The sequence below is a fragment of the Ranitomeya variabilis genome, chromosome 5 (genome assembly GCF_051348905.1).
Source record: "Ranitomeya variabilis isolate aRanVar5 chromosome 5, aRanVar5.hap1, whole genome shotgun sequence".
NCBI lineage: Eukaryota > Metazoa > Chordata > Amphibia > Anura > Dendrobatidae > Ranitomeya > Ranitomeya variabilis.
In genome coordinates, this window is record NC_135236.1 from 470,837,567 (window position 1) to 470,853,500 (window position 15,934).

Sequence of the window (15,934 nt, forward strand, 5' to 3'; positions counted from 1 at the left end):
AAGAAAATAAATTGAAAGGTAATTAGCATATATGTAAACAAGCAGCAAGTTCTATTGATTAGCATTATTACATTCTATATACTTTTTATATTTAAATTCAATATCTAGGAACCATAGACTGGCCACATGGTTCATATTTTGGTGAAGACTAGTATAACCTCAACTCCTATTCCTATTTTTTTTTTTTAACAATATCTTTTTATTTGGTTTTAAGAAAACAACAACAAACAGTGTATACAATACTTTAGACTGGCAAACGCTGAAGGATTATACCTACATAGGGATTAAACCTACAGAAAATAAAATACCACATAACATACAGGGCTGTATTCAACAGATTTCAAGGATCGCAATCATTAATGACTACTATTAAGTTAGAACAATATTTTCTGCATGATTCAACCAACTCTTCCAATTAACATTGAAAACCCTCAACTCCTATTGCTAATAAGCAGAGCACTTGGTATGACTTGGGAAGATTATCACAAGTGGCATTTCCAGCTCCCTTTTCAAACTGATTTACCTGTTGCCTTGCAGTGTCATTATTGAAAGGGCTTGTCCAAGAATTTTTTTTGTAAAGGAGGCACAAAACAGGGAATGTAATAAAATATTTTATATTCATGTGCTAATTCTCCCGTAACACCAGCAATAACACTCCGATGATGCCACATGTAACTGCTGCCCATAGAAGCCTTACAACGTCTATCATTAAAAATACAAAAAAAAATTTACATGGTTGACATGTCCTGTTGAGACGGACTCCAATTTTTTCTATTTTCCTTGATGTGAGGCCAGAGGGAGGCCGGTGTCTGAGCCCCTGGTGGATGAGCATAGAGCAGCTGGGTGAGCTGGAATCAAGTTTCTATAACGACTATTATTGCAGCGATCACACGGGCATGGCGTGAATGACATCACCTCTGGTCCTGCCAGTGTTTGTGAACTGACCAATCAACAAGAAAATGTTATTATTTTATGTATTTCCTGCTTTGTGACCACAGAAGCCGCACGATAGGCTGTGTAGGTACATATTAAAATACTTAATAAATTAAATACTTAAATTACCATCTGCATTTTTGACCAAAAGAAAACACTCCTAAAAATGGCAATGAAATCGATGTGAATAATGATGCAAAAAACTATTGCATTTGCGCACATCTTTGTTTAGTTTTTGGTGTATCTGCTTTTAATTTGTGTCCTTTTCCATGTCTCTCTGATGTGTTCGCCTTTTTGTGTGACAGGGTTTGGGGTTCCCAGATGTCCCAATTGCGACTTTTTCCACAAATGTAGCCCCTGGAATAATTTTCTATACAGCTGAACCATTTTTTGCATACAAATTTAGCGATCATTTAGGGGAACATGTCACTTTTTGTGCTAAAAAGATTAAAGACAAAAATTAAGAACATTTTTTGATTTTGTGTAAAATTCATGAACTACAAGTAGCATTTGTAGTACCAAAAACCATCAACAAACACAAGACAAAAAAAGAAAAGTGACTTGGAAAAAAAAGAATGATGAATCATCCCCTATGTTTGATCTAGTTTTAGGTTTCATTGTTGATCTGTTCAAGGGAAACTTTGGAAAAATTTAAGTAAAAAAATTAAGTAATCAAACCAATAAACATTATCAGTCTGATTCATTTTTGCCCATAAATGAATGACAACTTTTGTCAAATTCTACAGTGGATCCAAAAAAGAAAAAAAAAAATCAGCTGATATGACAGAATTTGCTTACAGAGCCAGGCTGAGAACAGGACATGGCACGTTCATTTTTTACACTACTGTATCATATCTGCCTGGTGCTATATGAAATACTCAAACGCCCATAGAAGTTTATAAATCTCAGACTAAAGCAATACAGTTAATATATAGATTAAAAATCACTCCCTTACTGCAGATTATCTTTATAGAATTTTATAAGTAGAGCACCATACAAATTGGAATTCGGGACAAGGGTTCAGAGCTTGTGGATCGGTTAAGATAATCATTGTGATTCATAATAAAACATGTATAAGTGATTAATATTCAGCTTCAATGAGTAGAGGTCAGGTTAATAGCATACATTATTTACAGTATGATCTTTGGGCGCTTATTGTGCATTTAAACTCTTGCTGCTACTTCTGAGCTCTAGTAAGACTTAAAGATGCCATATCTGGTTACATTGGCAACACGCAAAATATACGGTACATCAGAATTTATAATGTAGACACCAAAACTATAATTAATCTCCTAAACTTGAAAAAAGGCAAATCACAATATTGACTTTATGGTACTTCCTTAGTATCAGAGACATTTGTTTCTTTTTCCTCCTGGATTGATGTTTCATTCTTAATTCATGGGTAAAATCTGCCTTCAAAAAGACAAATTTTCCCCTTATTAAGATAAGACATGACAGTTGATGCTTGTAACATTCTATGGAGCGGTAATAGGAGGAGGTGGTAGACACAGACATTCTGCTGCAAGTTCTCCTGAAATGATAGCTATGGCTCGTTCACAAGAGCAAATAAATTAGATGAGTGCATTCTGATAAAAAAAAATTGGATTGCACTCTGACCAGTGTTATTCTATGAGGCTGTGCACATCTCCGATTATTTTCTCATGGCGATTCGGCAGTTTATAACGTTGAACTGTGAAAAAAAAAATTCCCGCAGAGATGTTGTTTTTGCCTCAAATTTGTCAATTTCACAAGAGCAACGGAGCAAAATGCACCATACAATTTGTTGTGCAATTTCTCCTGAGTACGCTAGTACCTCGTATGTGGGGGAAAACTACTTTTGAGGCACAGTACAAAGCTCAGAAGTGAGGTAGTGTCATATTGGAATTCAGATTTTGCTGAAATGGTTTAAGGGTGTGCCATGTTACATTGGCAGAGCCTCTGAGTTGCCGAAACACCAGAATCCCCCCAGAAGTGATGTCATTTTACAAACTACACCCCCCGACTGATTCATCTAGGAGAGCAGTGATCATACTGACACTACATGTGTCTCACAAAAATTTATCACTGGGCGGTTAAGAAAGAATAATTACATTTGTACCGCTAAAATGTTGTTTTAGCCCCCGTTTTTATTTTTACAAGGGCTAATAGGAAAAAATGGACCTCTCAGTTTTTGTGCAATTTCTCCTGAGTACGCCAATACCCTACAATAAAGTGGGAACTGCTTTTGAGGCAGAGTGCAAAACTCAGAAGGGAAGGAGCGCCATACTTTTGTGCAGATTTTACTGCTATGGTTTGTAGGTGACATGACACACTGGGAGAGTGGACTTTGAGGATGCTATATATTGGAAACTCTCCAAAAGATATACTGTTTTAAAAAACCCACCCCTTAAATACTTTAAAACTGTAAGGACATTTTTTAACCTTTCAGTTGCTACACAGAAATTAATGCAATGTGGAATGAAAAAAAAATCTCACTTTTGCAGGAGGTAATACCGGAAAGTAGACTACACAGTATGCTACCCACTTTATGAGAGTGGTGATACCCCAACATGTAGTCAAAAAGTTGTTTGGACAAATGGCAGGGGTCAGAACAGAAGAAACAATAGCTGGCAGGTGACATGTCACATTTGCAGGGCCCATAAGAAAACCAAACAGCAGAAACCCCCCACAACTGACCCCATTTTTGAAACTACACCCCTCAACGATTTTATCCAGGGGTATAGTGTGAATTTTGCACCTAAAAGGCACTACACAGGTCATCATATTGAATGTCATCATTAGTGTTGAGCGCAAGGGCTCGGTACTCCAGTCTGCACCGAGTATCACAGGTGCTAGAGTGACATGCTCGAGTCCCCCACCCGCATGTTTCACAGCTGTTAGACACCCAAAAAATACATGCAGGGATTGTCCATGTTTGGTAGGCAATCCTGCATTTTTTTGGCTGTCTAACAGCCGTGAAACATGTGGGAAGAGTATAATCAAGCATGTCACTCGAGCACCCGCGATACTCTGTGCATACCCGAGCACCTGATGCAAATTGGAGTAGTGAGCACTTGCACTCAAAACTAGTCATACCAAGATCATTTTTTTCTTAAACTTTTGAAAAAAAAACCCAACCCTAAGCCCAACACCAAACCTAAGCTCAACCCTAATGGAATAAATGAAAGAAAAAAAAAATTATTAAAGACAAATTATAATAATAATCTGACTAGGAGGATGACATACTTACTAATCATTGCCTTTTGATCGCTGCACTATGGTGTGTCACAGCTAGCAGATTTAATTGGGCACACTGTGCATGCTCCCGCCATTTTTTTCAGTTAGAGGATGTGGAGGGCCAGGGGATGGTGGCTATATGTGTATCATGTCAGAAGAGAAATTATTTCAATATCGGACATTTTTTTTTATTGAATAACGGCGATCACATGATCCATCCCGGATTATTTTTCCTCCAGGGTCTCCGCCACCCCAGTAGCAGAGACACCGGAGATTTTCAGATTCTAGAGGGTGCTATAGGCTTATTCCCAATCGCAATTTTAAAACATGGATGAATAAGGCCCCTTTGTTCCGCCCCCCCTCCCCCCGTTTTAATGGGTATCAGAGGTCATTAAAGGGTTAGCCTCTTAGTCACAAATCCTTCACCGTTAGTAAACAGCACACACTTTGACAAGTGACACATTCCTGAATTCTGTGTTTCCCCCCTATCTCATGCGGTCTTCAGATTACATGACAAAAATCTTCTTACCGATTGCCTTTAAGAAAGCGCAAAACAATTTATTTTAATCTGTAAATGCCAGAAATCTTTTGCCCTCATAAAAGAGAAGAATAGTAGAAAGAAAAGAACGTACATTTTATGGAATCAGTTGCTGATTATCCATTTAAAGCTTAAAACCGGAAACAATTCTTTAAGTGCATTTTGTGGTGAACAGAAGATGGAAATCACTCCTAAAATAAATTCCAAAATGGATGCATGTAACTTAAATTCTAAATTGTAATCTTACCTACAACTACTTATTGTATCCGGGCTAACATTCATTCACTCCACAGAAAACAGTTGTGGTTTTGTCTTTAGCTTTCAGTACTTTTTACAGCAATAATTTGATAAATACATGAAGATAGCAAAAAACTACAAAAAAGCGACCCTACCCAACAAAACTGGACAACCTGGCAACTACTGACCTCACACTCCGAGAAAGACAAACGTCTTTAGTCTATACGTTTTTGGTAAAGTCAAGATCTCATTAAAGATTAAAGGGGCATTTCAGTTCCGCTCACTTTCACATCGGGAGGCGAGCATGGCCAGTGAAGTCACGTCTACTGGTACTTAACGGAAGGTATTGTGCGCCTACGGTATCTTGTTGTGAATAAAACAGTCAGAATACCCCATTAAATCTTAGCAATGCTCAAAAGTATCATAGTGCCAACACTAGCAGGGAGACATGACCATCACATTTCAGCAAGATCTGGACATCAAAGAGTCATATGGACTTCAATGTCCCCAACAATGTTCTCTATTTCAGCTGAGGTGCATCAGAGAAACCAGCTTTCTCTCCAGTAAACTCAGTTCTGGAACAGCATGGACATCCGGTCATTTCCCTGACTACTATGTGTGCATATAAAATGTGACCCAATCATCAGTATTATAGAATAATCATTTCATACTGAATATTAATTTTTACCTTACCTCACCTAAAAACCACAGTGCATTCACGCATACGAGATTTCAGTAAATTGAAGCAATTCACACTGTATTAGCTATGTATTTCACATTGTATAGTAAATCACCTTTCATGTTCATTTTACCCTCAAGTAAGCTGGAAGAAAGGAAATGCATCTGTTTACAGTAACCACAATTGTTTCTCCCTGGTAATTTGCAATTTTGGAAGGTAGAAAAGTTAAATTCTATCAATTTCAAGTCTATAAAGCTGCAGTGGATTAATATTCTAACCCTGGAGGGGTTCTAGTTTGGAAAGGAGCCAGCAGAAAAAGAGCATCACATTTCCATGATTACACAAGATATTTACATGATGTCGGATGAACAGAACACAAGGCAGAATTACATTCGCGTCATTAGCTCAACCAAAAGCTTCGCCAAATATTAAGACGAAAACATGCTCCGAACTGCTGTAGTTCTTGTGATTCCTCATCTCTCAGTTTCCAGGTTTATATCTATACTGTACATTCTTTTTATAAAGCCGGATTTAAAGTTTTGCCAATTGGAATTTATGGACCAGTTCACTCCTAATGATCCTCTGGGGCATGTCAAAAGGGGTCAATGCCCAGTGACCGTCACGAATTACAAAAATGAAGGGGTTTTGGCACTGCTCTGACTGACTCCTGACTTTGAGATCTTTGCATATCCAAGTCTGCCGATTAAGTCTCCTATTGAGCATCAGGACTATAATGCACATGAATTGTTGTTCTCCTGGGAGATGAGAGCCATCGGACATGTCTAACAATGCTTCTTATTGAAAACTCTTGAATGCTTCAAAAAGATTGGAAAAAAAAAACATGAAAACCACAACCTCATGCATGGACACCAAAATCTGTAGACCCACCACCTACCACCATGCAGTGACTGCAATGAATCTAAGAATACCTCCATTAAGCAGAATATAATACTGCATAGTATGATTTTTTTGTATGAGTTCTAACAAATTCTGAAAAAAAAAAATCTTTCAATTGATTTTTTTGCCACTATTCATTGTTATAAAACTTTTAGGAGTTGTCTGACATAAAGCACCACTCCAGTAGGTTTTTTTTTTAATTACATTTCATCACTGGTGTGGTGCTTAAAATGCGATTCCTCTGCCCCTGTCTGATACACATTTTCTGGCATTTTCATCTGTTTTCGCTGCTGCAACAATCTGTCTCCTGCAGTATGTGACCTGCCGGCTGCTGCAGTGGTTCATGCAGCGAGTCAAAGCCACTAATCAATGTAAGTCTATGACAGACTCGTTCTAGCTCTCATAGACTTGCATTGAGAGCTTGTGATGTAGCTTACGGCCAGAAGCTGCGCTTACAAGATGGTGTTGAAGGACTGGAGCAGTGCTGAAAAATGGTGAAGACGCTGAAGGGTGAGTATATGACTGGGGGCAGGAAACTTGAGTTTAAAGCACCACTCCAGCAGTGTGTTTTAAGTAAAAACTGCACTAAAGGAAGCTAATAGCAGTCAGGTTCCTGGAGCAGAGTGTTTCTGCATGTGGCCATGATGATGACTTGTTCAACATGTTTATATGGGCAATGACTGGAAAAAACTTTCCTATGAGCTTCCTTTTGTCGATCATTGGACCTTGTCGAAAGGCTCTTCGAAGCTTGAATACATGAGTACTCTCATATCAAAATATTATACATAAATACAAATTTGGGAGGTGAAAGGGTGCAAGGGTTTACTGAATACATTGTGCTTCACTATCAAAACATTGCAGGGCATGCCATCGGAGATACGTAGCCAAGAAGAACATATTTTGTGATTTTAACAATAGCTAGGATTACCGAAATACCAAGAACAGTGCAATGAAGATGTCATCGACACAAAGTAAATACTGCATACAGCTATGCTGAGTGAGAGGAAACACCCTGTGCAGGTCCTATTATAAGGCAATATCAGTCACGTCTCCAGAACGGTGTAATACACCCTTTTTTTTTTAGATTTGGAAGGGAAAAGCACAAAGTAAATAAAACGACTTTCCTTGACATCACTGAGTGCACCTGCAAGACCAACGCAACGTCGTGATGATGAATGACCGCATTGTTAAGTGCTGACAATCTAATCTAGCAGATAAGCAAACAAGACATTACAACGGAAAAGCCTGAGTGCTGGAATGACTAACAGGTGTTTTTCTGGTAAATGAACATGTCTTCAATCAACACTTCCATTCAGAAATATATTAGATAATCCAGCTGTTTGGAAACAATGGAAATACTGCAAGTGATGGCCATCCCAATGTCATAATGTTCCGGGCACTGCAGGATATGTGATCAATGAGGAGGAATCAGTGGAGGTCTACCAGTACCCTCATGAACATATTGTGCACAGAGGCCTGCCTGATATTACAACTTGCCCTTATTTAGAGGAACTGTGTCTAGTTAACAGAAATCCTCTATCTGCGATAACTCCAAAGGCATGTCCATCAATAGCATATCAGCATTCCACACATGGCAATACTATCAATTATAGTTTCCATTGCTTATACAGGGCCAGCATATTACACCTTTCTCATAATTCCCTGTCCCCAAAAGAACTCACATTGTAAGTTAGCAGTGATGAGCTGGCTGTAAATCAGCAGGACATGAGCAGTAATGTCCGTCAACAGAGCAAAGCAGAAGAGAAGGAACTGTTCTGCTGATGGGCCATCACTGGAAGTAGGGGGGATCTCCAGCAATGTCACAGGAAGCAAGAGAATTGCTGGCAGGACTGCTCTAGCCAGAAGAGATCATCCCCGGGCAGAACAGGCAGGAAGTTATCGACTACTTGCCAGTAAATTAGCCCCAAAGGAAAAAAGAAAACAAAATCCCAGATAACGCCTTTAAACAAGCATTCTTTTTGGAACATAGCTGGAAACCGAAGGACTCAGAGGCAACACGGTGTCAACCCCGATGCCTATCAACAGATAAAGGGCACTGAGCCCAATACATCTGAACAAGTCTCTATATTTTTGTTTGATCTTATTTTTTGTATCAGACCAATAATCGCATGTCTGTATCTCCGCTATCTTGAATAAAATTCATAATTTTGCTGGTTGGTGAGAAGTCATGCTGCTGACATTTGACTTGCCCTTTCCAATCTTTTATTCAATGATGTCACAGCAGCATATGATAGGAGTATAGCTGGAGCACGGAATCAAAGCTCCGCACCTTTCATATGCAACATCCAGTGTCAAAGAAAATTTTTCATCAGTAGACCAGAAACTGAAATAATAATTTTTATTTTTATATAGCGCTAACATATTCCGCAGCACTTTACAGTTTGCACACATTATCATCGCTGTCCCTGATGGGGTTCACAATCTAAATTCCCTATCAGTATGTCTTTGGTATGTGGGAGGAAACCGGAGAACCCGGAGGAAACCCACGCAAACATGGGGAGAACATACAAACTCCTTGCAGATGTTGTCCAAGGTAGGATTTGAACCCAGGACCCCAGCGCGGCAACTGAACAGGTCTTTCTCATAAACCTCCTTGATGCAATTCATTCCCCACCTATCTGATCAGGCCGTCGTCTGTCTGTAAGGTCCGTCTGTAGAGTGCTATTACAGAGAAAGAGACCTCCACTCAATCCAGTATTTTAATCATGCGCTGATCCCAATACATCTACTGGTTACGAGTGCACAGCTTTTGTGTTGGAGCAAAATGTATGCAAGGTGTCACAATGACTGCGTTTCATTACAAAGGTCACGCTTTATTATGGAAGAAAAAAACCAACAGCATTTGTGAGTCTGACTAGAATTAAGCCTTCCGTGCCTGTCACCGCAATGACAAATGAGAAGCAAATCACCCTGTCTGAGAGCTGGCTGGAGCCCACTGTTCCTTGGGTTAGGAAGGATAGTGTAACAGTTCTTGTTCTAGCCCTGATCTGCAAGGCAATGCTGGGTATGAATGCCTGAAAACAAACACATGCCTTTAGACCGTCAGCTGCTTAACAGGTTTACCAGCAGAAAGGCCTTAAATAATAGATTGTCTCCAATTCTAAAATATAAACAAGTAAAAAAACACAAAAATAGCAAAATTACATCCAATTTCTATGCAAGAAAGATGCTTTTGTATAGTAAGGGTATGTGTCCACCTTCAGGATGGCCGGCGGTTAGGAAGGAGCGGCAAACCCGCTCCGCCCTAAGCCCCACCCCCTTCTGTGACGCGATGATGCCGAATGTGTTCATTGCACACATCCGGCATCATCGCACCCCAAACATAGGGCCCTGTGATATACCTTGCGGCGGCGCAGCGTCGCCGCAAGGTACACGGACATGCTGCGATCTTAAAAGACACGCAGCATGTCCGTTATCGCAGGGCCTCATAGTTACCACGCATAGTGGAGACGGGATTTCATAAAATCCCCTCCACTATGCTGTAACATCTGGACGCTGCGTGTTTGACGCTGCGGCTCTGCGCAGCGTCAAACACGCAGCGTTTCCTGCACGTGGACACATACCCTTAGGAAACCAAATCTAGCATTAGTAAGATTAGTGAGAGCTAGTAAAATCTGAAGTCATAAGTACAAAGTACAAGTGAAACTAAATAAGAAAAGCCTGAAAAAATAATCTGTTGAAGCTTCACAACTATAACTGACAATCATTACTCCTTGATCTCAAATAATCTCAAAATTATAAATTGTCAAACTAACTACTGCTCAAACTACTGAGTTACTAAATACAGCTCTGGCAAAAATTAAGAGACTACTACATCAAAACCCTGTCATGGGCAGCCCAATCTCCAGACCTGAACCCCATTGAAAACCTCTGGAATATAATCAAGAGGATGCTGGATAGTCACAAGCCATCAAACAAAGAAGAACTGCTTACATTTTTGCCCCAGAAGCAGTGTGAAAGACTGGTGGAAAGCATGCCAAGACGTATGAAAGTTGTGATAAAAAATCATGGTTATTCCACAAAATATTGATTTCTGAACTCTTCCTGAGTTACGACATTAGTATTGTTGTTTCTAAATGATTATGAACTTAAAGCACTGGGTTATTTTTTATATTTTTTTTTTATTTTGACCATTTCATAAAAAGAAAAATTATTGCTTGGAAATTCCAAGACATGTTGTAAGAAGCTTATAGACTAAAAGAACAATTTACATTTTACTCAAAAATATACAAATAAAGAGAAAAATCAGACAAACTGAACACTTTGCAGTGGTCTCAATTATTGCCAGAGCTGTATATGGTCAATTTTGCTAGGTTTCTGGGGTGAAAAAAGTACTATGTTATTATAATGGCATGGTTTTTGATTTAAGGTTTTAAGCAAAAATTACTAAGTTATTCTGCATTATCATATTACTTTCAATATCAGCACCATAATGTCTAAGAATGTTCCTATGCCGTAAACCAAAAGCGGATTGTAAACATGTAGTATGGTTGAATGAAAAGGTATTCCCATATCAGTCACTTACAAATTATGGAAAAACTTATCTACAGTAGGATTCACATCAGGTTTGACCATAAATTCCATGGCTGTCAGAGTTTACATCCGAATCACCTCAAAAAAAGATGTTTGCCATATGCGCCGTCGGGGCCATTGACTATAATAATGCAGACGGAATCATAGCCTGCTCGGATGTACATCAATTTTGGCCATATACGCCTAGTTGAGGCAGGCAGCAAGGCTTAGTCTACCATATCTTGCTGCCCGACTTCAATACGCATATGCGGGTGAAAAATATGTAAAACAGAGCACGCTGCAGCTCCGTCTGCATCATTATAGTCAATGGCCCATCAGTACATAAACTCAAATTCTTTTTAGCAAGGATTCGGACATAAGCCCTGATGGAGATCTATGGAGGCTGGGGATGGACATGGATGCTCCTTTGAAAACTCAACCATAAGGCCTCATCGAGTGATCATTTTTGTACGTTTTGAATTTTTCACATATAGAATTCATACCTATTATAGTCTATTGTATGATCATGTTTACATGTCTGGGTTTTTTCTTTTTTTTTTTTGCAGACCTATTGTTTTATGCTACAAAAAAAAAAAAAACAGCTCAGAGAAATGTTGGTTTTCCATCTGATTTGCTCGATCAGTAAATAGGGCCATCAAAAAATGGATAGCAAAGGTATATCAATCAAGTGTTCTCTGTTTTCTTACAAATGTGTAGGAGAAGCTTGGAATCTTTATTCATTTTTGGCTTATTTTAATTTTAAAAGTAGACCAGATGTCATACTAGAGGTAAAACATGAGGCTCAAATTAAAGTTGGCTCTAGCAGACTGATCGAATGGAAAATAAAGGATGTCTAAATGAGGCCTAAGAGACTGATTTTTTTATAGCTCAGATGGATCTAGATACTGAAGTCTGGGTTTTCATTAATTTTTGTGCTGTCTGTCAATATCCCAAAATTGTTTATAAAGGCAAAGTGGTATACAAGCAAAATCTATTGACTTAAAAGAGGGATATTTGGAGCCATTCAGCTCTACATCCAAAGTAAGTAGTGATGATAAGTGACGACCCATACACGCCGAGATCAGCAGGTATAGTACTACAAGTGCCCTGTTCATTAGAATTGGGCAAATGCATGATATCTGACAACTGGGCAAATGTGTCAGGAGTACCAGATAACCCCTTTAAAAGCTTCAATCAGACTAAGCCTAACAGTTATGGGAAACAAAAAAGCTAAAAAATCTTAAGATTTTTTGTTGTGACTTAATAAAAACGAATTGCAAAAGATTTGTAAATCACAAAGTGTCCAACTTGCGCTTTACCATTAAAAGACAGACCTTTAAGACAAGCACTGATCGGTGATATTAGTATTTGATGCATTGCATTGTTTTTATGTTTTAATAATTGTGTAGCATTTATGTTGCTTACGGTTTGTTTGAACGAATTATCACTCCGTGTAAAAGTATTGGAGCTGGTAGCTAGAAGCCACTCCTAATAACTTATCTGTATCTTTGTGAATTTTAGGTACCATATTAGATGCCATCAGGGGTGTAAATTGAAAATAATACCAAATGCTTTGTTAGAAAGCTTTTTATTAGGAACTAGTAAAAAAGATACACTTTAGTACAGGTTTTGTGTTCTTGTTAATCTAGAAATCCGTATCTATCTACCGTAAATATCTTACCAGGTGTATAGACACCACTATATATATGTTGTAGAAACACTATCCCCAAACATAAAGCAGCCTTCATGGTACGCACTTACTTGCTGCACAATTGCCATGTGTTCCTACAAGTAATTCAGATTCAAACAGATGGGAACAAAAGTTGGTGACTTCTAAGATCTATAATTAGAGCTTCGGAAGACTGTTTGCTTTCTCATGACAAAACAAAAAACTTCTTTTTAATTCATCAATGTCCCTTATTACTTTTAGTATGTAGTCTCCATAGAAACATCCCATTGTTCGTTGTTATACAGGGGCCAGTTTCTATAGGGACAACGAAGAACAGGAAGACCAGACAGCTCAGGACAAATTCTTTTTCCATAACTGTTCAAGGGAGGTAATAACTCCTTGTTTGGGATGTCACTGCTTTCTCACAGATAGCTTGTGAATACTTGTCATTTCCTCACTGAATGGGCAGAATTCATTGCATAGCAATTTAGAGGGAAAAAAATACAAGACTCATTCGTAACCCAACATACTAACAAAAGACACGCTGAATTTCAAAGTGACAGTACAAGAAAAGAAAGGAACAAAAAGCCTAAGTTTAGTGGCACACCGAGAACTGGTAATGGCTGTTCAAACAAGGGAAACTATGCCCCATCCCACACTCAACATCCCATTCTGATGGGAAACCACCAAGAGCAAGCCACGAGAGCCCAATTATCACTCGTCAACTGTCCCATTGCTTAAAGATAGTAGAGGAGAAAAAAAATCTGCCAGGAACCCCATCAACTTTTGACAGAATAAAATGAAACAGCAAGTAACAAACGCCCCCCAGACTTACATTTATGAAACCCACCTTTATTCCAGACAAACTAATTTACCTATATAAATAGGAGAAAAACTGGAGTAACCAATAAATAAGAAAGTACAAAATTTATTTCAAAAGATCAAAGAAAAACACATATAATAAAATTGTCAATCAGGACAAGGACACGGAAGTACATATAGTAGTGAGGTGCACATGGGAGTTCAGAGGTAATACATCTATCTGATTTACATTTGAATGCTTGTCCATGTGCTAGGTAAGTAGAGCCAAAAATAAGGCACAATAAATAAAGCCCAAGTATTGTATAACAATGCGGGGATCCACAGAAGCAGCGGGAGCTCTATAGTAAGGTTTAAAGCCAAAAGTAAGGCAAAAAAAAAAAAAGTCAGGGTAAATCAACATAGATCAGGCCCAGCTGGAGATCCGCAGAGTAAAGGGACTGTATCGTAAATTAAAGGCAAAACTTACCAGGCCCAGTGCACAACACTACTCAGATGGTAATGAGCCCCAAATGATGGCGGGTGACCCCGACGTACGTTTTGTGTCTATACCAGACACTTCATCAGGGGAGGAGGAGAATTTTGAAATAAATTTTGTACTTTCTTACTTATTTATTGGTTACTCCAGTTTTTCTCCTATTTATATAGTTACATTACGGAGTCAATAAAATATTTTGAATGTGGGTTGATACTACTTAGTATCCCCACTTTTGGCATATTAAATATGCAATGGGGTTTTTTTTCTTCTGTGTCTATTAAACTAATTTACCAGTGTAATTATTCACATTGCGGATAACTATACCGGGGTTTCCTTGACACACAGTAATGCTTGTAAGTTTTCACCAAACCCGTATTTTGCTAATTATGATTTAGACTTTTTTACATATCAACATTACAGGGGCAATTGAGGTTGAATACATTTTGGCCTTGTTCTCTTCTAAAAAATTATAAAAAATTAAAAAAACAGCTTTCACCAATGTCAAGTATTCTGTAAGGGCTCATTAGAAACCCAAGATGTGCTCCATCGAACAACCAACTTACAAAACAGAAAGCATAACAGACAGAGCTTGAAATCTATTATCAAAAAGACCATTTTCAGAGATTGTAGAGGATTCAGAAAGATGTTGGATTTCACAGAGGCATTGTTTGGGGCTTATTTGGTAACTCTGCCATTCTTCCTGCATGCTCCTTTGTTGCCCCTAAACACTTGTGAATAGAAGACCTTTAAATACTCACTGAAATGAATGACCGCTTTACATTTCTAGGGACATGAATTCTTTTACCTTCATTGCATGTTTACTGGAACGTGAATGAACCATGGGTCCTACGTTACCTAATACTGCAGGCACACATTCCTCAGTGGGGCTTTCTACTTTCTGGTATACAAATTGGAATAGGTAGAAGTCAGAGGCGTAGCTAGGGTTTTGGTCCAGGGGGGGCGAAGCTTCTGAGTGGGCCCCTAACCAGTTAACCTTGATTACAACTCGATGACGCCCCCTAATAGTGGAGGAGAACCTCAGCAGATGACCGCGCTGTTACTGAAGATAATCTCTATATAACGACCAACATGGATATTACCACCATATGGTCAGTGGTAAATACCAGTCCTACAGAACATATAAGAGATCACAGCACATTTACAGATAATGTCTTACCACTGACGTCCTTTATGATGGAATCGTCACTTTTCCCGTCTTTTCCATCTGGCCCAGACCGACATGACAACTTCTTCCAGCAACGACTCACCTGCCGAGAATACAACAAAGACACATTTCACTTCTCACATTCCAGCCCCATCTCCATCTATTCCTAACCTGTACAAACCCTTCATCCTGCTGATACCGCAATACTGAGCCGTTGCTGCCGTATGTGTCCCTATTACTGCACCTGATACCCCAATACTGAGCCGCTGCTGCCGTATGTGTCCTTATTACTGCACCTGATACCCCAATACTGAGCCGCTGCTGCCGTATGTGACCCTATTACTGCACCTGATACCCCAATACTGAGCCGCTGCTGCCGTATGTGTCCCTATTACTGCCCCTGATACCCCAATACTGAGCCGCTGCTGCCGTATGTGTCCTTATTACTGCCCCTGATACCCCAATACTGAGCCGCTGCTGCCATATGTGTCCCTATTACTCCACCTGATACCTCAATACTGAGCCTCTGCTGCCGTATGTGTCCCTATTACTGCACCTGATACCCCAATACTGAGCCGATGCTGCCGTATGTGTCCCTATTACTGCCCCTGATACCCCAATACTGAGCCGCTGCTGCCGTATGTGTCCCTATTACTGCACCTGATACCCCAATACTGAGCCGCTGCTGCCGTATGTGTCCCTATTACTGCCCCTGATACCCCAATACTGAGCCGCTGCTGCCGTATGTGACCCTATTACTGCACCTACTC

At 39.3% G+C, this 15,934-nt stretch overlaps 1 protein-coding gene across 1 annotated transcript in view; it reads right to left on the bottom strand.

Moving 5' to 3' along the window:
• Positions 1-15,934, bottom strand: part of TMTC2 (transmembrane O-mannosyltransferase targeting cadherins 2) — a 364,646-nt gene that overhangs the window by 241,970 nt on the left and 106,742 nt on the right. The gene's annotated exons all lie outside the window — the stretch shown is intronic.